This window comes from Balaenoptera ricei, chromosome 14 (genome assembly GCF_028023285.1).
Source record: "Balaenoptera ricei isolate mBalRic1 chromosome 14, mBalRic1.hap2, whole genome shotgun sequence".
Taxonomy (NCBI): domain Eukaryota; kingdom Metazoa; phylum Chordata; class Mammalia; order Artiodactyla; family Balaenopteridae; genus Balaenoptera; species Balaenoptera ricei.
In genome coordinates this window covers 36,612,998-36,638,112 of record NC_082652.1, presented here as the reverse complement: position 1 = coordinate 36,638,112, position 25,115 = coordinate 36,612,998, and the positions used below count along the sequence as shown (strand labels likewise).

Genomic DNA, 25,115 nt, shown 5'->3' with positions numbered 1-25,115 from the left:
TACCCTTTCCTCCTGATTCTAACCTCAGGTCAGAAATGTGCAGGTCTGCTAAGTTGGGTTGTCTTGCGCTGACTGTAACTAAATATTAAATTTTAATTCTCACTCATCCCCATTATCTATTTACAAAAAACGAGACTCACAAACTAAGATTTTCCTAACTTTCTCCTCTCTTTCACATTCCACACATAATTATCAAATTGACTTAGGGTTCCCACAAAAAGAATTCCACATGCAGGGTTCTGTTATTCTTAAACTCAAGATGAAGAATGCTCAGTTTTTAAATCTATCCCGGACTAAATGTATCTAAACATTTTTAGATTTGCTGGAAGGAAAATCACAATTCCCTTTCCCGAAGCCAATATTTGAGTTGGTAGCCTGTAGCTTGCAAAGCAGTCACCCACACTTAAAAGTTCTGCAAGCTGCTATCCTTAAGCTGTTTCCTTAAATTGTAAACACCTGTTTTCTTAATTCCCCCCCCCATATCCCCTAGGCAACTTGTAGAGAAAAAATTTAAGGGATTTAGTAAAATAAACACTTGCTTCCAAATTTACATTCTATCTTCCCACACATCTAAGATAAAAGTAATAAAGGTTTCGTGTTTGATGAGCTAAAGCTGGCATCTTAACCAAATACTTTCCCATCTACACTCTAAAAGAGAGAAGATGCCAAAATTTCAAGTTCTTAAACATTTCAAACTATTCTGAAAGATCGACCAATGTATGCAATATCTCTACACTAACACAAGCTTAGTAAAATTACTGAAAAAGAAGTAGTGTAATAGAAACTAGTTCACATAGGATTGCTCTCCTCTGACCATTTTCAAAGTTTGGGATGACTTCCTCTATCCTGATCAGTTTCCTACTGCTATTTGCCAATGTTCACACATAACTAAAACTTTTAAGGACACCTCATAAATGGGCCAAAACATCTGTGCTTAGTGTAGCAAACTATTGTTGCAATTCAGTATAGTTTCTACTACATTTCTCTAATTTGCCATTAAGAATCCATTAGAGTAAACTGCACTGTCACTGATTGAAATCTCTTATCACACACTGAAAATCTAAAGGCATAACCAAGTTTACTAATAATTCCTCTACAAACCCAAAAACTTAAAGGTCAGGTGTATTTTATTTTCTCCAACCTGGTCTCCTAAAAATAAATCACAGATATATTCCCCTTCTGCAATTTAATTACCCTCTGGAGATGGCGGGTTAGAGTTGGAGGGTGTCATTTAGCAGCCTCTGGGGAATTGGAACCTCTTTCATTTGCATTGCTTCTTTGTAACAAGAATTCAGACAGACTGCCTTTTTTTCTCAGAAAAAGGTCACAGTCTATCATTAGGAGCTTGACTGAGAAATGGTAACATGGATATTTTTAATGATAAAAGTTAGAGGCATTGAAAACCAATAACTATTGACATTTAAAGTATTCATTTTTAAAACAGAGGGCACTATGGTGTGTCATTAGCACGTTCCTCATTATTGGGTTTTCATCCATTTACAGAATCTCTGGGTCAGAAGGGGCAATAAAGGTCATTGTGTCCAACTACCACCTGATGCCTCGAAAATTTTCCTTCCTCTGTGGTACAGTCTGATCTGTATTCTAATAAATTACTTTTATAATCAGTGAAGAGCCAAGTCTTTACAATTTATATCAAATCTTCAACTTTATGCATTGGCTTTATCACCTTTGTTTTATTTAAACCCTAGAAAATAGTATTTTTAAAACTTCATAATTTTCACTTTGAATTCCTTCAACTCCTTTCTCCACTGGGCATTAATTTCTGGTTATTTTTAAAATGTCTTTAATATCTTGAAATGCAATTAAGTCAAATAAGCATGTGTTTTATTTCCTTGTTTATTAGAGAACTGATTAAAATATGCACCATTCAGATCTTTCATTAACATGTTTTCAAGAATAAATGTTTTCTTTGTATCCACAAAAAAGAATATCTCAATAACGTGTATATAAAATGTAACATTCTGATGACAATAATTACTGTGAAATTCACTGCAGTGATGATTACAGATTCAGTTCATATAAAGTCTTACCCTGAGTTCACCTGCCTTTCTTCTTCTGTTATCTTTAATCATGTTTCTCTTCTCTTTATGGTTCTCCATTTACCTCCAGATGTAAACAGTTGATTAGTGTGGTGAGTGATTTTAAACAGAAACCATTTTTGCCAGGGGATGAAATGGCAATAATTCTAGGATTAGAGAGGTTTTCCTACACTTAAAATGCACCTAAATAATCCAGAGCCTCCCAGACACTGACCACTTATGCCTTAGTGTGAGCTCATCATCACCAGTATCCTCAGAAGCCGAGAGCATCTTAGGTTTTTCATTGATTTGACAAATATTTGCTTTGATTCCACTCAGTTCCAGATGCTGTGCTAGGTATTTGGTTTACCAAGATAAATTAAACACAGAATCCAACATCAAAGAGCTCTTTCAAATGGAGGAAGACAGACATGCTTACTAAAGAAAATAATAGTGGTGTGCACAGGTGACTACAGGGGCAGCGAGCAGCTGTACCCACCCCCAACGGGGAGTAATTAGAGGAGCCAACCCCACTGAGTTTGAAAGGACAAACTTGAGTCAGTAAAGATAAGTGAGGGAGAAGAGTGGGTCTCATCTTATCTGGTAACTGTGGGTCCCTTTTAGAGCTGGCAATAACATTTGATATCATCTAGTTCAACCAACCTCTTCATTTTGCAGATGAGAAATTCAGTATTTTGGGGAGCCATTAATCTTTACAATGTTTTTTAGAGACTGTTAGAAGGCAAACATTATGTCAATTTTTACAGAAAAGAATATTAAGGTAAGTGTATAGGAAGTGTCACTTACAAACTGCCACTTGCCATCTACCTCTACAAGGATCAAATTATGAGCCACTGTGGCTGCTGACCTTCAAACTCCCTGAAAGGAGTTCAGGGTGGAGATCAGGAGTGAGGCACTCTGTGCTCTGGGAAAAACTGGCAGAACAGGCCACCAGATAGTTAGATATTTTCAGAAGCCAATTTTATGAGCCCAAATCTTGCATCTTCTCATATCTAGAAAAGCATTAAAATCCTTCATGGTGACATCTGCTCCTCGTGACTAGCAGTAACCTTCACAAGACAAGCAGAAACTTTCTGCAAAAAAATATGTGCTTGATTGCATGTACTCCCCCTTCACCAAAATCACATATATACTGACCTTCCCCCCTACCTCTTTAGAGCAGTTTCTCAGAGCTATCTGAAATGCTGTCCCCCAGGCTATAGTGCTCATTTTGCCCCAAAGAAAATTTAACTTATGACTCTCACATTATGCTTTTTTTTCAGTAGACAGAAATAACTTACCAAAAGGCCCCACAAAAATATCTGATGAATGTGAACAGATATCTCAAGTCAGATATCTCTCACTCAACTAGTCATGCTAGGAGAAAGGACATTATTTCTATACCAAAAAAAAACAGAGCACTGGGCTGAGAATTGAGAGCCCTGACACTAATAGTTCTGTGACTTTGAACAGGCTCTTTACGTTTCCTCACTTATGAAATGAGTTGGTGGCATGAAACATCCTAAAATTCTAGGGCCATGTTGTCAGATTGCCCCAGTTCACAACACTGTGCACCAAAATATCTGTTGCTTGAAAATATAAAGGTTCTAGAGTCTCCCCCAAATCATCTGAGATTAAATGTCTCCTTTCATTAAGTTTTTGGTCCCTAAAATTTTTAATCCCATGCTTCCTCTTTATCCAAACTTCTATGTATTTCCTTCTTCTTGTTTTTTTTCAAAATCTCCTAAATTGCCTGAGCTATGATTAAGCATTTAGAAGATTCTCAACAAACTTATCCCATAATGAAAAAGCACTCTGAACAAACTTGTAGCTGTGGAACTTAAAAGCACTAAAACTGCAATATTTACAATGTTTCAAACTCGAAGCCATAACAATCCACCGTCAGAGGGAAGTAAAAGCAGCCCAAATGTGAAGGAAAATGGTTAAATAGTAATATGATGAGGTTTAAATTACAGGTCTGAAAATTCACCTGAGAAATTTTTCTTCTCGGTTCATAGGAAAGTCAAAGCCATGTTAAGACAGATCATCTCTATCAAACCCTAATTTCACACATTATTTCCTGTTTTTTAACTACCTCTTCCTTTTCCTATTTATTTACTAATATCCTTTAAGTTTCCATGTTCAAAACCCAATGGCAAAATAAAACAGGAAAAGTCAACAAAGTTACTTGTTTGTTTTGTTGTTTATTTATTTGATTGGTTGGGTGGGTAGGTAGGAGGTTTTGGGTTGTTTGTTCATATATAGAAATCTTTTTCTCTAATATTATAATAGAGGGCTCAAGATACAAGAAAAGGCTATCATTTGATGAGATCTTTAATTCCTCCTGGTATGCCAGCATTAAATTAATGCCCAGTTCTTTAATATGTTTAATGTGTTCTCAGTCAATTCAGTTTTCAATATAGTGATTGATATTGACTTAAAGTACTAAACTTTTCTGTATTTGTTTCACCTACTTTATAAGACCTTATTTTCCTTGGAGTATCTTTGAGATTGTGTCCCACAAAAATCAATACTGTAATGAAATTATTCTATAAATTTATTTATTTTACGTTCATGTTATCCCTGAAAACAATTACATTCAAGTCTATGGAAGGTTTAATATGGGTATAAAACCAATCCCTGAAAACCTTAATAGTAAAGAGATTTCCATATAGTGAATCACTGCTATAAGAAGCTTATTCATTAGAACTAGTATTACAATATTATGTATCGATTGCATTTGTGTTATTTAGTTCCATTTATATAATCTTCACCATCCATCAAGATAAAAATGTCTGTTTCAACTTCCCTTTTAATTCCTTCTGCTTTAGAAATCTCTGCTCATCCCACTATTCCACATTTTACCAAATAGAACCTACACATTTTTCACCCATTTCACTATTTACATTCACTTACATTTATTTCCAAAATATTTCAATACCACTTCACTATGTATTATGTTTAAAAAAAATAGTAAAAGCAATGCACCACAAGCTCACTGTCCTTCAAGAATATACAAAGTACCTGAAGAGGTAGGGCATAAATTAATGAGATAGTTACTGAATTAAAAAGTAGCAAATGAAAACCTTTAAAAGGAATGTGACAGGAGTTCTGGTTCCCGATAGTGACATAGGAGACTTGTGAACTTACCTCCTCCCATGGACCCACCGAATCTTCAGCTGCATATGGAACAATTCCCTCTGAAAGAAATCGAAAAACCCATTAAGTGTCATCTACACATGGGGCAAATGAGAAAACAACGCACAGTGAAACACGTAGGAGGGGCTGAAACACAATCTTGCCACAAACCTCACCCCAGCACAGCGACACACAACAGGGAGGGAACTCCCCACTACCAGCTGCCCCCTGAGGAGCGGAGGGTTTGGACCCCACACCTGGTACCCCAACTTTTACGTCCTGTTCTCCCTGCTTCTACGATCACCAATTTAGATTCAGGACACTGTAGCCTCCTTGTTCACTGTCACTACTTCTAGTCTCTGCTCCTCTGCTATCACTGTTATTTTTCTTGTTTTGAAGCCTATATTGTCATCTTGAGTCCTTCTGTACCCTGGCTTAATCAGTGGACCCTAGAAATCTTTCCTCACATCCTGAATTAGATACCTTTATTGGATTCTTGAAGGACTTTATGTTTACCATTATTTTGCACTTAAAAGACCTCTTAATCATTGTCTATTCACCTGTATGACTCCTCCTTCAGTCTCTCAATGACCTGAAGGTAAGGACTGTGTCTTCTTCTCCTCTGTATTCTTGACACATAATATATTTCCTGACTTAGGACATTGAAGACACTCATAAATATTTGCTAAATCAATGAGTCACTGAATCCTGTACCACTGTCTTCCCATTCTCATCACAGGTGATAGGGTTCAGGACAAACTGCCCCAAAATATGGCACCTTGGCATATTGAACATTTCAAGCTGAAAGAATTTGAGAAACAACCAGTGCAGGAAGGATTCTCTGACCTTCTCCTGAGGCAGGTCATAAGACCCTCAAGTGAGAAGTGCCCTCCCTACACCCAGAGGAAAGGAATGTCCTTATCTCTGGAGACAGAGGGACACCAAGAGCAATCGGAACAAACAGGCCTTGCTGTTCCCCCTGTTCACTGCCTTTAGCTCGTACCCTTTTTCAGCCCGTCACATTTTCCCACAGCTCTTCATCAAACCTCACACAAAAACACTCAGATTTAGCGACTTATTTGGTTCCTCATTTTCTTATGAAGGCCCCCAGGTCACATAAAACTTATACTAAATAAATGTGTATGCTTTCCTCTTGTTAATCAGGGGCCTCAGCCGAGAATTCAGAAGGGTAAAGGAAAGATATTTCCACACATACACACAGGCATTCTCCAACTTCCCTCCTTCCTCAGGAACTTGAGCACCTGAATATCAATGCTCTTTACTCCACCCATTCCCTCATCACTTTGCCTTTACAAAACACCACCTTTTCTTACCTGGATTTATTCAAACCTCTCTTAATTTTCTCCACTACGTCCCTTCTTCTCCAAAGCACCTGGCCCAGTGTCATGAACTTAAGAGGCGCTTGAGAAGTACATATGTTAATGAGCAGAATAGCATCAGGCTCACAGACAGTCTCCAGAGGTCTGGGGCTGACCTGGCTGTGCATCACACCTCAGTAAGTCATCTCTGCTGCCATGAATGCAAGTCTCTTCACCAGTTAGAACTCTCTCATTGAATATCCATTCTTTCTTCTCACTTCTTATACCCGTTTTCCTTGGGATTTCCAGGGAACTAAGCAAACAACAGCCAAATCCCAGTATCACTAGAAACAGCACTGATGCACAGTTATAAACTTTGTGTCTTCACTTTCTTTGTGTTTTCAGAAAGCTTAACACTCAGTCACTACATGTGCTGGATTGCATTATTTGCTCAAGTTTTCATCCCTCCATATCCTTATCATGGTTCACTGTTGGGCAAACCATAGCAAATGCTACAATGCCCCAGTGCAGTTGGGCTTGGCCATGTGACTTGCTTTCACTGAGAGAATGTGAGTGGAAGTAAAACTATGTCAATTCTCAGCTACAAGCATCACGTGTTTCTGTTTTTCCCTGTGAATTTATGGCATCCTCCACAAGAAGAACAAGCTTCAGATAGCCACTGACCTCAAAACAAAAGACCTTTGCAGCCTACCTGAGCTCAACACGCAGCCTGAGACAGAACCACATTAGCTGACCAGCAGAGCAATGACCCAGAAATAAATCACTGCTATTTTAAACCAAAGAGATTTTGGGTTTGGTTGTTAGGTTGCATTACTGCTAAACCAGACTGATACACCTTGCTTGAGGTATGTTCTGATTTATAAACCATTGGGCTTTAGCCAGTGAACTACTGTATAAGAGCAGAATCCTGTTTTTAAAACACATGTTCAATCTGATAAATATATTAGAAATATCTCAAAAAAGGAGAGGTCCATATTTTACAATTCACTGGAGTTTTATGATGCTTTGGATTGGTTATTGTTCCTGCTACTTACCCGGGTTGGTACTGATCATTCTCTTCTATTAATTGATATGGCTAAGGTCCTATCTGTCATCTTTCTCTTCCTGAATGCATTTAGGCATAGTCATGATTAGAGCCTTTTTTATGTGGATGCTCAGCTCAAATGGTACCCATAAACTTCAGCTGCATTATATCTTCACTGTTGAAGTAAAGCTTTTTAAGATTTGTGAAGAGCCATAAAGAATACGATTGGCATTAAAAATACATGATGTATAGTGATGAATTGAATATGGAAAAATACCCACATTTTTAGGCAAAGAAGGTATAAAATTGACTAAAAGCATTTTGAGGTTACAGAAAAAGCTTAAGGTCCTAATCCCTGACATCATTAAAGCTGTTTTTTTCTTTCTTATTTTTATTCCAAATATAGGTTCACATTCCACATAAAATTAGGACTCAGGTAGCCTGGGAATTAAGAAACAGATGGGAAACTCAGAGTCCAAAATTGGAATCCTTATTCAGCCTCTGCTACTGTATCATACTTAAAATTTTGCTCTTTCATCTCTACAATGAGTTGATTTGGCAAAACATTCCAGTCAGCAATGTTTAAGCTATTTTAGAGCCAGCTTTTAGATATCTCAGAGGTAGTTGAAAAACTCTCAAAATATTGAAAAAAAAGCTATCTTTAGTTCAATTTAATTTATGATTTAAGCATTAAAACATATAAAAATTTTAGGGACTTCCCTGGTGGCACAATAGATAAGACTCCACACTCCCAATGCAGGGGGCCCAGGTTCAATCCCCCGTCAGGGAACTAGATCCCACATGCATGCCGCAACTAAGAGTTTGCATGCCACAGCTAAAAGTTCGCATGCCACAACTAAGGAGCCCGCCTGCCATAACTAACACCCAGTGCAACCAAATAAATAAATAAATACTTTTTAAAAAACATATAAAAATTTTTGAAAGGTTGATTCTATGTGATACAGTAAATCTTAGTAGGAACAACCCAAATTTTAGAAACAGTCATGAATTTCCTCCTACTTTGAAGCTGAATAACATTTGGAAAGGTACTCAACATTTTCAAGCCTTGGTTTCTTCATCTGGGAAACATAATAACAAAAGTACCTGAGGACTTTGTGAAGATGGAAGCAGAAGACACACATGTACATTGTTTAAAAGCACCGGTTTCTGGCACAGCTACAGCTCAACAAATGAAAACTAGTATTTATTAATAGTGGAGCAAAATCACAAAACAACAATAAGGTATCCAAAATTTGAAGCTTAGGTGTTGTGAGAAATGGAGCTACTCAAAGAGGTAAATAAATAAGATTTATGTGGCTTCTGGGATTGATTGCTCTCACACAATTATTGAGTTTATCTTTGTGACAGCTGGGGAACAGGAGAGCAGATAGACAGAAGGGCCCTGTTTGAAACACCTTCTTAAGGAATCAAGAAGAACAAAATAAAACACACAGGGTCTCCAATTCCAAATGCATTACAAGCACTGGTGTCATCACAAACCAAAGTTATCAGGATCATCTGACCTGTTCAACAATCACCTTCTTATTCAACCACATGCTCCAAGCCCAGCTCCACCTAATTCTCATCGCCAAACTGAAAGAACAGTCATCTTTCTCATAACATTAATAATCGCAACCTTCAACATTGAACACCTACTCTGTGCCAGGTACCATGCTACCTACCTGACATATTTTTAGATCTCTCAACCAATCTGAAGCTAGAATTCCAATTTTAAAGGGGAAGAAATAGGCCATCAGAAAGGTAAAGGTTCCTCAGTGTTACACAGAAAATAAGGAACAGAGCAGGGATTAAAACCCAAGTTAATCTGACTCCCCAATTCATGTTTGTTCTAAAGTCTGTGACATTAATGGTACAGTCACAGTATGCTAAAGTCTGGGGTTGGAAGGAAGCTGAGACCTCATCTGATCCAAGCTGCTTTTTATAGATGAGGAAACTAAATTCCAGATCAGAACACCCAAGTGACTTATCCAAGTTCACAAAATAGGAGGGGACAAAACCAAGGTTAGAATTCTTTCCACATTATCCTTCTGCCTCCTTCAGTAAAATTCTACTATAAAGGCATACATTCGCAAGCCAAGCTATGCTATGTTTCCATGACTCCCAGGCTTCAGGTCTGCCTCTGTCTCTCCCTCTTTCTTTCTCTCTGTCGTGTGCGCGCGCGCGCACACACACACACACACACACACACACACACACACACAATGTGGGGAGAACTGAACTCTGCGACTGCCAGGTTACGCCACTGAAACCTTGTGAATAAAGTCAAAAATTGGCTATAAAATTTCTCATATGGTACTGCGATGACTATTTTTTAAAAACCTGCATTTACTTATTCAGTGGACTGTGACGAAATTTCAGGCAGTTAGCATAGTTTTTATAAACTCCTGCTTGGAAGACAGGAGGACAAGCTTAATGAGGTGCAAAGAGCCAGGGTATAGTCTCATCTTGAACACGTGCTATTGTGAGGGAGCAGCGCTCTGAGAGGGTGGCAGGCACATTGTTGAAGGGAAAAGAACCAGCCTCCACCAGCTTTCCTTTATCACGCAGGAAGTCAGCTAGAAGGGGCTTCACCGAGTGTCACGATCCTGGTGACTGTTCCCACAGTCACCTCTTGCAGACAAGCTTTCTGACGTCATGCTGATAGCTTCAATTTGCCAACGTGACTCTCAGGTTGAGCTCTCGGGCTAGGGGCCAGTACGGAAGCTTTTTTTTTTTTTTGGTTGTTGTACTGCTCTGGATACATTGTTCTGCAAATAATAGCTGAGGTAGAAAGCCTTGTCTCCAGGGTGGGCCATAACAAAACATATTTTGAAGGTTGCTTGAGTTTGACTCCTTAACATTTCAATGCCAACATCCACAAAGCCTATACTCCATCCTTTTACTATGTCCAATTCAACTTTTTCAGGAACTTTGCACGTGCTCACTCCACCTCATTTTGTTTCGTTTCATTTTAGTTTCTAGTTGCTATGGATTGAATGTTTGTGTCTCAACTTCCAAATTCATATCTTAAAGCCCTAATCCCCAGTGCATGGTATTTGGAGGTGGGGTGATTAGGGTTAAATTCGATCATGAAGTTGGGACCCTCATCATGGATTAATGACCTTATATAAAGAGGATGAGACACGACAGTGCCTCTCTCTCTCTCTCTCTCTCCCCCTGCCCCAAGCACACACTGAGGAAAGGCCATGTGAGGACACAGCAAGAAGGCAGCCATTTGCAACAGGAAGGGGGTTCTCACCAGACACAGAATCTGCAGGCATCTTGATCTTGGACTTCCAGCCTCCAGAACAGTGAGAAATAAATGTCTGCTGTTTAAGCCGCCCAGCCTGTGGTATTTTGTGACAGCAGCCTGGACAAAGATACTAGTCAAATCTGCAAAAGAGAGAATTGAAGAAGATTCCAAATTCCAGATTGTTACTGAGTATAATTTTTACAGATTAGGAAATAATTTCCAGGAATAAGAGTCCCATGAACTATTTTAACCCTTTGGGGATATGGGTGCCACTATTCCATTAACACGTTCAGGTACCACTTTGCCCTGGCTCGTGGCGATGGTCAAATGATGCAGAGTGTATGGGGATTTGTGAACAGGTTCAGACAGTTTTCAGGTAACGTGACAGTTACAAGATGGCTCAATTAGCTAGGTTCTTTATACGAAGTCTACCAAAAAGGGAGAGCAAGCTTTCAGCTTTTTTGCATGATGTTTCAAAAGACATTTTTCCCCAACAGGATGAGCACATACCATGAATTCTAGACTAAAACCCAGATATTGAGTGAACTGAAACAAAGGCAACATGAAAAAGTGGTTCTAATGGTAAAGGCTTGATGTACCTTCAAACAAATTTGTTCTGAATAATATATCAAGTATCTAAGAACTCATATCTTAAGCTATTTTTTAAAATACATTGTAAAGTGCAAAGCATCAAGAAAAGCAGTGATGTTCCCTGACATTTGAAGAGGCTAACTATCAAAAAAAAAAGTTTCAAAATTTTTGGACAAATACAGAAGAGAATCCCTGAGCCATTGGTTGACCATCACAAGAACTTTCTTGCTGTCAGATGTCTGAAGTTCAAAGACATAAGCCTGTGCCAGTAGTACCATGGCTGAGATGGCCGCCACAAAAGTACCTCTGAGAGAACTGTACCCAGAAGTAAGTATGTAAAAGAAAAATGAAAGCACAGTCAACTGACAGACTATAGGCCCTGACATATACATCAATAGCTCCAACCATCCCTCTGAGCAATGGTAGAGACATATCAATATTGTAACTGTGGATTTTTAGAAAGAGCCGCCCGTTGCTTGAAGGAAGTTATTCACTGGTCTTAAAACAGCTCGGAAAAAGAATCAAAAGAATTTACAGCTTCTAAAGCAGAAATTGGTAGCTCAGAATACAAAGAGCTGAAGGGACTTTAGCCCATGATTTGACAGAGATTTATAAAGTTCCATAAAATGGTCTGGGTATACAGGAATATATACTCTTAAGGAAATATGCAATATCAAATGAAATCATTTTTAACATTATAAGAAGACAGCATCCATTAAAGATTCAGTCGTGAGCAAGAGACCCTTTCTAGGGTCCCTTCAAATGATGCACACCTTACCAAAGTTTTTCTTAATATACCTTTGCCTGCCAGTATACTCCCATGTCACAAAGTGCTCCTTGTGTGCTTTTGGTCTCCTGTCTCTTATTATAGTTGTCTAAGGGTAAAACTACACTATGAACTTCTTGAGTGAAGAGAATGTGTCTTAGACATCTCTCTCTCCCCAAGGCTAAATAATGCTCCTGGCACATAATATATGGTAATTAACATTTGCTAAAATTTAAAAATGGCTCTCACATAGCAAAGTCTGTTGAAAACATCAATAGATCTTTGATTTTCTTCTCACACTATCAAATGAAATCACAAGTTGAGTCTACAGAGCTCATGGAATGGGTAGCACCATGAAAGGGGCCAAGATTCCTTTTCAGACACCTATAATTTATTCCCAAGAATGGTTGAGTGCTACAAAATGTCTCTGTGTTATTGACTTCAAGTGACTAATTAGAGGCAATTGCTTATGAGGTCATCTGTATAGAGTAATTCCCATAAATTCAATTCTATCACTCTCTATTCATGTGGCACTAAGTGCCTGGATAGAGCTAGCACAGACAATGATGATTCAGAGGCACCATCAAAATAAATCCCTGCAAGAAAGGTAATTTCCCAGGGCCTCTATCAAACCAAACGCCAAAAAAATCACTAAACATTAAAGGGGAAAACTGACAAATTGGGCTACATCAAAAGCGCCACTAAGAGAGTAAAAGGGCAAGCCACAGGGTGGGGGAAAATATTTGCAACATATATAATATAAAAATAATTCTATAAATAGTTTCCATAAGTCAATAAAAAAAACAAGCAGCCAAGTAGAAAAATGAGCAAAAGACTTGAATGGGAGATTAACGATAGATAGATAGATAGATAGATAGATCCAAATGACCAATAAGCATATAAACAGGTACATTAGTCATCAACCAAATTGAAATTAAAATCACAAAGAGATACTACCACAACCCGAAAGAATGGCTAAAATGAAAAGGATAGGCAATTCCAAAGACTGGGGGGATGTGGAGCAGATGAATTTCACATATACTTCTGGTAAACCATGACGGAAAACAACTTGACGATATCTACTAAGATGGAAGGTACATATAACCCAGATGCAGCAATTTCTCTCCTAGGTATATATATCTTCTGCATTCCAGTTTAAACTACATCAATATTCCTGGTTGTTTGCAAAGATATAAAAGTGAGTTCTTCTAACATAAAAATTTCCAGGGTAGGGGCACTGAGGTTGAGGACCTTCTAAAGCAACAACTTGGTTCGCCAATATTCAACATCACTCTTAAAGAGACAAGCAGCCTCTACGGTTTCAGATGTGGTGAGAGTGACTTAGGTACAGGCTTGACCTGAGATGAGAACAAACTAAATCCGTGGTCAAGAAGCAGGTGTGGAATCCTTTGATTCTGATAAGTGCAAAGATTTGTTGGTTAGGGCATTTTTCATTCTTCAGATGGCTTTGTTGTTAACTAAGAGGAGTCTTGCAGCTAAACACAGTTCTGTTCCTAAAAAATGAGGGTCAACGATCAGAAACAGTGGAGGACATAAGCCACTGACTAGCCTGCACTAGCACATATCAATGACTGCTACTAGCAAGTCTAACTGCAAAGAACACCACGGTCGGAAATTCTGCTAAACCTGTTCAAAGAAAGACGTAGGTGAGTGATACAACCTGGTGTGTGCTCACCCCTGGTTAAAGACTACAAAGTAAATAAGTTCTATTAATGAAATTTTAGGCATCAGTAACCTAAGCAGCTGCAACCCTCAAATACTTTGGACGGGGGCTAGAATATATCTAGGTACCACTGAAATCACCACTACACCCGTACTTCGCTGAATCTCAGCAACCATTGTCTGTAAACCACACCATTATTTTATGTCCTGCTAGAAAAGAGGGGAAAATATTGCCAGTTAGACAATAACAGACCATCTGTTTTCAGACCTATTCCAATTTAGAGATGATAAAATGTAGAGGGGAAATGTGTTTTAGAATCATGAAACATGGTAAGTTTCCCAGTTTACCAGGTTCCAGCAGGTCCCCTACCTCACCTCCTAAGAGCTGGGAATTCTGTTTGCCTTTCCAGTGTCTGCATAAAACAAGGATTTAGCTACATCTGTTTCTTTGAAACCACTATTGTTAATTTTCTGTATTGCTTTTCCCTGAAGAAACTTATTCTCTCCTTTTTTGTTGTTGTTCCCCATGTTCCCAATTATTCTAAACTCCCTTACAGATATCATATTGTGTTCTTTGAACAAAGAGATTATTATGTAAAAACAACAAGGTAAATAACATGTGTATCATTTTAAGTTAAATATTTTAACTTATTTAAATACTTTTGAGAAAAGTTTTTTAAATGGCTGCCAAATAGTAAGAGTACAGAGATAATATTAATCTTGAGCGTGATAAACCAGCTACAATTCAGAAATGTGGGTTGCTCCTTAGAGCCTTCTCTTAATCCTCAGAAATACCATACACAGAACTTAAAAATGCAAAACACAAAATTCATTCTTTGGGAATGTCCTCAGGATTGATTTCACCCAATTCAGATTTTATGTATGCTGAACGATAAAAGTATCATTATTAGTCACCTAAAAACCAAGATGAAGTATTCATTAGTTGCTTTATGTTGTACCTATGCTATGCTTTCTGCAGCTTTTACTTAGAAAGGAAAAACTGAGCATGATAAAAATGAAAAGCAAAGAAGGAAAGAGAGGCAGAGAAAGAAAGGAAGTGGAAAGGAGAAAATGGAAAAGGAAAGGAAAGAAAGAAAAAGAGAGAAGAGGAAAGGAGAGGAAATAAAACCAAAAACAAAAAAGAGAGAAGAGAAGAGACTGTTTTGGTGAAATAGCTTGATAGATTTTCCTGGAACTATAATTTTTCAGGGTTTGCAATTTCTACTTGTATATAATAAAAGAATTTTACAGTTTATACATCTGAAATCCCCACTGGATTGCCGGCAGAGGCTGTCTTCTTATCTGTGTTTGCCCAGCCTTGGCACTGTGCACAAGGGGACATTTGGGCTCATTAGTGATGATTCATTGGTAAGTGCATACAATTTCTGTTAGGCTTCTTCTTATGTCTTATTTATGAAAAAGAAACTTGTTAAATGTTTGTTTAGTCATTATCGGGGTTTATTTGTTTAGTGTTTTTCAAATATTCATGAACATTTTTGTTTTTGAAAACAGGAATAAAATCGTAAAATAGACAGAGAACATTTGAAGAAAGAATATTTGAAAAGAAAAGGAGAAATGAGCTCTGAACTGCAAGAGGGATGGCGTAAATATGAAGGAATTAGTCCTCACAGTGTGCAAAGAAAGGTATCAAATCAGCAATTCAGGCTTTATTCTGAAAAGAAGGTAGGTATAAGCTGAAGGAGACTAGAGCAATGAAAAGTGCTTGGGAAAATAAGTAAGTTGAAGAAAGATAAAGGAACCAATATTAGGTGAAATTGATATTAGAACAACTTTTAAAATCTAAGAATTCCAGAGCTGGAAGGGCTCGGATCATTGATCAAACCTTTCATTTCTAGGAAAGGAAATGAACTGCCTGCTCTCCCTGCACAGGTGCCATCAGACGCTCTGCAGCTGGGGGGTTGTAGCCCCTATGTCAGCAGAATGTCCCTGAGGAGTGGAGAAGTATCTGGAGCAGAGCTTCCCAACCTTTACTGTGTGTACAAACCACTGGAGATATTTTTAAAATGCAGGTTCTGGCTCAGTAGGTCTGAGATGGAGCCTGAGATTCTGCATTTCTAACAAGCTGCCATGGGAGGCTGAGGCTGCTGGTCCACGGACCACAGTTTAAGTAGCAAAGTCTAGGACAGTGTTTCTCAGAGTGTGGTCCAAGGACATATGAGTTACAATTATTGCAGCGCTTGTAAAATTCCATATTCCTGAGCTCCACCACAAGCCTGTAGAAATGCTGAAGCAATTAACGGCTATATTCCAAATGCTCTTAAAATATCATGTATTACATTAAAAGCACCTCCAATACATAACCTATTTATTTTTTATAAATAAATAAAATCTATTCTTATTCCTTTTTTTAGCCTGAAACTTATTTACATTTTTATCAATTTTTCTTTGAATAATCACTCTGAGAAGTTTAAAGCTAAAAAACAAATGATAATAACAAAAATAAAAATACACTCTCCCCTTGTCAGTTAACGACTTAAGTCCTTGTAATTCTTCCACGTGTCCCATCCTTGCCACTTTCACCATTTGTCAGAAGCAAGCCACCTTGTTTTCTGTCTCAAAATGCACTATCCCCAGGATGGTGATGAATGGTGAAATTCCAGCTTCTAAGATACCCAGTCTCAAATTCTCCACCAGATTTCATTTCCCTGAATCACTAATAGCCATCTTACCTTGGTATCTTGATACTCCTATAAATCTTGCTGCACCGTGAAACAAAGTACTTCTCCCACCCTTTTATGTTCCTTATGATCACTAGTGTTTTTATTACTGTTGTTCATAGCATTTTAGCTAATATTGAATTCTTGCTGTGTGCCAAGCACAGTGCTAAAAAGTTTATGTGCATTGTCTTAGTTCTTGACCCACGATGGAAGAAAAAAAAAACTTAATCTATTTTTATTTTATAGATGAAGAAAGAAAGTTAAGTAGCTTACTCAAGGATCACACAGCTAGTAGTCAGATAAGCCTAGCTTTGAACTCAGATTTGTTTGACCCAAAAGTATCAACTAGTCACTTCTGTTATAATTGCCATCATTACCCCAACACTGAATTAAATTTCTTAAAGCATTTATTTTTTTAATTTATATTTAAAAGGATTGCTTGTTTTCAGAAGCTTATCACTCTAGTCTCAGCAGCCCTCTAAATGTTATCTACTATTTATATTCTTCTTTGTTACTATGTTATATTTAAATGAACATGTAGATTAAAAACAAAAGTCCTCATGTCTCTGCACACTGATGCAGAGCTCAGAGGGCATGCTCATACTGATTTGTTCAGATTGGGAGGTCAGTAAGCCACTCCAATGTGTTTCAGTTTTCAAATATTTCCAAAAATAATGTAAAAGAGTGATACAATATTGTCACTGTTTCAAGGAGAAAAAATACAGATGCTTAGTGTACGGGTGTGGGTGTGTAATAATGTTCACTATTAACCTACCACCTGATAAGTTGGTCTTGAATAGTTCTCCAGATGGGCCCGTGCATTAAATGAATGTTTGAACTCTGTTGGTGGTTTTTATTAGTACCCATCCAGCAAACACGAGATCTTTATGTTTCTTAGATTGTCAGCTCTGATTACAGGATGAAAGCTGAACAGCCCCTTTGACCAAATTGCATCTTAGCAGTTACAGCTGTGATCCACTTTCCACTGATTATTTCAAAATCCATTAAAATGAAGAAAATCAAGAGGGTGATGTTCATCTGAGACTGTGGACACAAAATCATTTCTTGCTCTTAGATATACTGACACTTATGTTTACAAAGACAAATGTACGGTAATAAGTTTCATGCTCTGAACAAGACAGTATGTTTCCCAAATAAATGGTAACTTTGTTCATGACTTGCATGAAATCGAAGTTCTTTCATCTGTATTTTCTTATTTTCAGTTGAAAATGTAACTAGCTAACAAAGGATTTGTCAAGCTTTAATTTCCCTTGGGTAGGGAACTAGATTGATCAATTCTTGCATTATATTTGCCTTTGAAATATTTTTTCCATCTTTAAAAGTAAATCCTGCACAGATACCTCAAAAGATGTAAAGTCTATTTGCCACCCTTTCAAGAATGATAAAGGCCTCTGGTTAACTGAGTAATGAAACACATTCTTTTAAAAACTACTTGCACCCTATGTAAAGAAACACTTTTAAAAATTTGAAGAAGCAAATTCAGAAATTAAATATTTCTGCAATTGGGTACCTGCTGTCCATAATTTCAATAGAAAAAAAAGACAAAAAATATCAACTTACATTTGGTCACTAGATTTTACTTAAATTTATTTTTCATTATTTTCGCCTGGATCAAATAAATTCATGAGTTTTTATTTATTAATACAAGACTATTCCTACACTTTCATTTAAAGGCAATAAATTATAAATTAGGGGTCATGAAAACAGGTAATTATAAAATATATTGAAATGTGATACCTAAAAAATATGCTCGAGGGAAGATACAATCTTAGACTGCAGTATCCCCCAAAGAGTAGTGAATGAGAGAGAATTAGAAGTGCCTTTTAGCAACTTTTTAAATTCTCTTGAACATGAAAATCTAATGGTGTGATCTTTCTTCAATATGAAAAAAAATGACCTGCTTTCTTGTTTCCTTGTTGAAAGGAAACAAGAAGCTACAAAAGAGCACTAAGAACTATAGTCATATATATTTTATGTGGAGTTTCTTATGTATAAAGTTTGGATGCAGACATCCTTTAAAGTAAGAAAAGTTGATCAAAAACAAACTAAAAAGCAGTAACCTCAGCATGTGGGCAGATTCCTAGGATGGGTTTAGATTAGAGATACAAGAATTTACAACCACACGGTTGCTAAAATTAAATCCAATGTTCCTTTACTCCATCTATATGACACAAAACTTTTGGATAAAAAGTGAAACAAACAGGTAAATGTTTTATCTACACAATGGCTAATACCTGAGTGGTTGCAAATCCATCTTATCAAAATTTGTTTCATCCATTTACATGAGCCAAATACGTTGTTCCACCTTACTGTTAATATTTCCTAAGTAATTTTTGCTAAATTGCGTTTCAGATAAAAAGAGTACAGCCATGTCTACATTATTGATACTAGGATGGTTATAAGGACAATTGGCAGATGATATACTGTAGAAAAAAATTATCAAGTTGCAGGCAGTAGATCAAGTTAGGAAATCAAGCCAGAAGACCAGGGCTCAGTAAAGTCAAGGTTTAAAGTTGGCATCTCAATGTGTCCAATATATAACACCTCTCTCTTTCTTGCACAAGTTCTAAACCCATTAAGAGGTAAACAAATGCAAATCAAAATATCACTTTTATCACAGACACAAATATTTGGAGAATGTGGTTTAGGGCTGAGAACAAAAATGCCTCGCCAACACTCTCTGCAAATCTAAAACTTGAGAAAGCCACTAGAGTGGAAAGTTTGGGTGCACAGACCACAAAGGCCTGGACTGGGGAAGAAACAGAAGAGAAAACAGGATCCACAGTAACAGATCAGCTATGTCCAATCAAGAATGTTACACCCATGATTGTTAGTCACTTATCAGGAACCTCCCTCCTGTTCCATGGGGCAAAATGTCAGGAGAGTTACCCTAGAGAAGTCCCTCCACATGAGACCTACGAAGTTGAGCAGTTTTTCCCCTTAATAATCCACAGCTGTTTATTCTATTAACCCATTTGGTTTAACTATCAAGCTTATGGTCAACCAGGAGAGTATTATTCCGTTCTGACAGGAGAGCAGAAATCTGTCTTGGCAGTTCTGGTCCACCTTCATGAGCCCTCTCCCCTAATATGAGCTATGGTTGTTTTGTGGATTCTCCAGATAATGCTGGCAAATAGCATTGAATTTGTCCCTGAAAGGTTCTGAAAATAGTCACCAAATAAATTAACGCTAAGGCCATGTCTAAATTTCTTATTCTGAGTTATGTCTGGCCACATCCAACATAGGTCATTAAACGTTTTGCAAAGAAATTGAATAACAACATCAAGATATGCCATTTTAAAAAATGCCAACACATATAGGAGCCATAAATTTGAATACAAATTACCTTCCATTGTAATTTCCTAAAGAGACATTAATGTCCCCAAATTAAATTCCCTTACGAGTCCACAGGATTTAAAGTCTAAAGTAATTCAATCCAAAATCAAATTGCCTTGCGTCTATGAGTTTAATGTCCAAAGTCATTATATTACAAAATAAAATTTTCTTGTCCTTGCTAGTAAAAGTTCAAAGAAACTAAAATCCAAAATTCTAAAGTTAAAGCCCTGTAATCATTATTATCATTATTTCAAAAGCTTTTCTCCTTCTCAGTCGCAGATAGAGATGTCTTATTCTGAGCCTGAGTATATTTGGGTTTCTTCAGCAGCTACTGCCTGGGTTATTATCTTCCTTGAGAATGTGTGTAGTTTCTTAGGACCTCAGAATTAAAATCAGTTTCTTGTGTGTCCCACTTTTTTAAAAATCCAAAAAGTTGATAGACATAGAAGATTATATGCTCCACACAGAATATCCACTAAATTTAGAAAATACAGCAATCTCTACCCTCTGAGAGTAGTTAACCTAGGCAGAATTATGTTCCCAGAACCCAACCTTTGATGTTGCAAAACCCACTGCTGACACTCATTGGACCTGAGGGCAGGAAGGTAAATGGAGAACATTTCTCCTTTCAGTCTCACCAGGATGCCAGACTTTTCTAGAATCCATGAGCTGAGGGCAAACTCACTTAGAAGAAAGTGCCAGCAGGAGGTTATGATGATGCCATGATTTCTTTATTTGGGAGGAACATGCACCTATGCCTGCAATCTGCTCTGTCAGATCACTTCATTAAGACATCTCTGCTTTTTTTTGCAAACTACACAAATTTACAATATTAGCAGCACCACTCTCCCAGGCATATTTGTGATCATCTTTCCATCTGCCATTTTTAAAACCTCTTAAAACACAGTTCCCCTTTGAGTCTGGTGTTCCTGGCACCTGAGTACTGTATTTACGATGGACTCCACCATGTCTTTTGAAAAGGTATTTTCAGTTTTGCACCACTCAGGCTGCTTCCACGGCTTCTTATGATGGAGACGCTCAGGCCTACAAAACACACCTCCTAGGGGAGGTTTCACTTTCATTCCCACATTTACTTCAAATGGAAAATCACCCTTAGAAGACTCCTGAACCAAAACCTCTATTGATGTTTCTGAATCTAGTGCTTCTAGGGGCCTTGTGAGGATCCACAATTCTGCAATGTGATCAAGACAACACCCTCCCTCAGGATTGAATGTTCTGGGTTGTGCATAGCATTTCTTTTTTGCTATATATTTTCCACAGCAGTGGGATATATCTCCAGTGTTTTGTCTTCTTCATTCAGCAACTTCTTTTAGGTAGATTTAGTTTCACCTCCTGCTCAGATAATCCCTTTCTGTCTCTACTAGATGTGGGGCTAGTACTGTTCTCTGGATCCAAGAGCCTCCTTTCTCTTACCTTCCCTTTTCTTTCATGTCCAGGCATTTGGTCTTTTGTGTATGTGTTTTTGTCCTCGTTTTTTTTAAAATATTGTCTTAGGTTAGGTTATCCCAGAAAAATCCTGAGTCAAGTGTTTGAACACAAGTGATTTATGAATCAAGTGCTCCCAGGACAGAGAGGATAAGGAAAGTAGGATAGAGAAGGGGGAAAAGGCCAAGAAAAGATATGATAAAGTTTCAGATAGAGTTCCAGCCTCAGCCTGAACCCTCAGACAGTTTGCAAGTATAAATTGCACCTTGGTGTTTGGCAAAAGAGGACTGGGCAGTGGACTTCTGTAACTCCCAGGCATTGCCAGTTCCCCCTCCAGGTAAGGCAGCCCGAGCAGTCCCAGGGCAGTCCTCCAAGGAAGGTGGCAGCTGCAAGCCTGGAAGCTGATTGAGCACAACCTGCAAAGTATGCTTTTCAGTTTAATATCCTGGCCTGTAAATCTGGCCGAAAAACTGAGTAAAAGCAGTAAAATTTGTTCTAATACTAATGCAGTATCCTAATACTCAAAAAGCCTATTTACAGAAAGATTCTTTTTGCCCTTTAGTTGAAATGTTACTTCAGGTTTGCAAGCTTACCAAAATGTCCGATTGACAGCATTTGTTAGGGGCCCTGTAACAAGAGTTTACTAAACTCCACACCATTAAGAAACAGCCACTTTCCTGACAAAGCCTCCATAAGCTGCCATGTTAGTTCTCAAAGCTATTAGCTGATGCATCAAAATTTGAGGTTTTATTAAGGCTTGATTTTTCCCCACCTAAGCTTGGAACCAGTTGAAAGACAGATGAAGGGATCAGCCAGATAAGATTAAAGTATCTCCGTTCATAGTCATAATGCCCTTTGGAGAATGCATATGCACCAGTTTGATTGAACTTGCTCCCCAAACTTCAGACCTTTGCTGCAGCAACGGTGTCTTGTCCACTAAGCTTCCTACAGGGTGAAGAGCCAGTCAAGAATGACCTCTCCACAGGCAGGCAGATCCAAAAGAAGCAAAGAGAAGGGGCTAAGCCACTCATGTCCAGGTGCTTCCTCCACACTTGCCAGTCAGGGAGGTCATTCACTGTCCCTGGGAAGGATCAGAGAGGAGACAGGGAAGTCAGGGGTATTAAATCTAGGAGTTCTTCCATGCTCATGAAACATCAGGAGGGGGGAATAGTGTTCTCTTCTAACAGCAGAACAACCAATAGGGAGATACAGGCTCACAGAGTGAGAACTCAGAACTCAAAAGCCTGCAGTCAATGATCTAGAATAGATTGCGATTGACAAACTCTCTTAAAGGGACAGATAGTAAATATTTTAGGCTTGTGGTTCTTATGGTTTCTGTTGCAACTACTCAACTCTGCTGGTATAGCCTGAAAGCAGTCACAGATAAGATCTAAACAAATGGGCATGGCCGTGGACCTACAAACTTTATTTTTAAAAACAAGTGGCTACTTAGGCTGTAGTTTGTTGAACCTGTGAGGGCTCTGGATGTTACCTCCATGCTGACTTAGAACACATGGAAGATTTTCTCATTAAGAACACAGACAGCAGAAGATCATACATATGCAATGCAAAACCAAGACAAGAGATGCTGGACCAGATTGGGAATTTAACCTAATGGCGAGATCCAGAATCGTACTTTAAGGTCAGTGACCACAAGTTGTTAAGAATGATCTTTAATTAGTATAAGTTTTGTGAGTATGGGGACTATTGTCTGTTTGGTTCACTGCTATGTCCCCACCGTATCACCAGTACCTAGAAATATGTCCAGCATATTGAAAATGCTCAGGTTCTATTGTACCAATGAATTAGGAGTCATTTCAAACAACCAAAGTGAATAAGACAAAGCACCTAGGATGGTGCCATGGGTTAAAGTAAAAACATGCATCTAAATGGCAAATCAGAGAGACCTTCAAGATGGTGGAGGAGTAAGACTTGGAGATCACCTTCCTCCCAACAAATACATCAGAAATACATCTACCTGTGGAACAACTCCTACAGAACACCTGCTGAACGCTGGCAGAAGACCTCAGACTTCCCAAAAGGCAAGAAACTCCCCATGTACCTGGGTAGGGCAAAAGAAAAAAGAAAAAACAGAGACAAAAGAATAGGGATGGGACCGGCACCACTGGGAGGGAGCTGTGAAGGAGGAAAAGTTTCCACACACTAGGAAGCCCCTTCACTGGGGAGACGGGTGGTGGCAGGGGGAAAGCTTGGGAGCCATGGAGGAGAGCGCAGCAACAGGGGTGCAGAGGGCAAATCGGAGAGGTTCTGCACAGAGGATCGGTGCTGACCAGCACTCACCAGCCTGAGACGCTTGTCTGCTCACCTGCCAGGGCAGGTGGGGGCTGGGAGCTGAGGCTCGGGCTTCAGTTGGATCTCAGGGAGAGGACTGGGGTTGCCTGCATGAACACAGCGTGAAGGGGGCTAGTGCACCACAGATAGCCGGGAGGGAGTCCGGACCTGCCTAAGAGGCAAGAGACCATTGTTTCAGGGTGCACAAGGAGAGGGGATTCAGAGCACCGCCTAAACGAGCTCCAGAGATGGGCATGAGCCGTGGCTATCAGCACAGACCCCAGAGATGGGCATGGGACGCTAAGGCTGCTGCTGCAGCCACCAAGAAGCCTGTGAGCAAACACAGGTCATTATCCACACTTCCCCTCCCAGGAGCCTGTGCAGCCCACCATTGCCAGGGTCCCGTGATCCAGGGACAACTTCCCCGGGAGAACACACAGCGTGCCTCAGGCTGGTGCAACATCACGCTGGCCTCTGCAGCCGTAGGCTAGCCCTGCATTCCATACCCCTCCCTCCCCCCGGCCTGAGTGAGCCAGAGCCCCCGAATCAGCTGCTACTTTAACCCTGTCCTGTCTGGGCGGGGAACAGACACCAGAGGGCGACCTACAGGCAGAGGTGGGGCCAAATCCAAAGCTGAACCCCAGGAGCTGTGCAAACAAAGAAGAGAAAGGGAAATCCCTCCCAGCAGCCTCAGGAGCAGAGGATTAAATCTCCACAATCAATTTGATGTACCCTGCATCTGTGGAATACCTGAATAGACAATAAATCCTCCCAAAATTGACGCAGTGGACTTTGGGAGCAACAATATATATATGTTTTTCCTTCTTCTCTTTTCTGTGAGTGTGTGTGTGTATGCTTCTTTGTGTGATTTTGTCTGTATAGCTTTGCTTTTACCATTTGTCCTAGTGTTCAGTCTGTCCTTTTATTTTGTTTGTTTTTTTAGTATAGTTTTTAGTGCTTCTTATCATTGGTGGATTTGTTTTTTGGTATGGTTGCTCTCTTCTTTCTTTCCTTTTTATTACTACTTTTTATTTTTTTATTTTTAATAATTATTTTTTATTTTAATAACTTTATTTTATTTTATTTTTTCTTTCCTTCATTCTTTTTTTCTCCCTTTTCTTCTGACCCATGTGGCTGACAGTGTCTTGGTGCTCCGGCCGAGTGTCAGACCTGTGCCTCTGAGATGAGAGAGCCGAGTTCACGACATTGGTCCACCAGAGACCTCCCGGCCCCATGTAATATCAAACGGAGAAAGCTCTCCCAGAAATCTGCGTCTCAATGCTAAGAACCAGCCTCACGGAAGGACGAGCAAGCTACAGTGCTGGACACCCTATGCCAAACAACTAGCAAGACAGGAACACAACCCCACCCATTAGCAGAGAGGCTGTCTAAAATCATAATAAGGTCACAGACACCTCAAAGCACACCACCCGACGCGGTCCTGCCCACCAGAAAGACAATAATCAGCCTCATCCACCAGAACACAGGTACTACCAGGAAGCTTACAC

General features: G+C 38.9%; 1 protein-coding gene across 1 annotated transcript in view; it reads right to left on the bottom strand.

Annotated features, from left to right (window-relative positions):
* Positions 1–25,115, bottom strand: part of METTL4 (methyltransferase 4, N6-adenosine) — a 473,984-nt gene that overhangs the window by 74,304 nt on the left and 374,565 nt on the right. Inside the window, exons 11-12 of the transcript XR_009497264.1 lie at positions 10,801–10,934; positions 5,190–5,239 (exon numbers count right to left, since the gene is read on the bottom strand). The gene's annotated coding sequence lies outside the window, so the exon portion shown is untranslated. The remainder of the gene's footprint in view (positions 1–5,189; positions 5,240–10,800; positions 10,935–25,115) is intronic.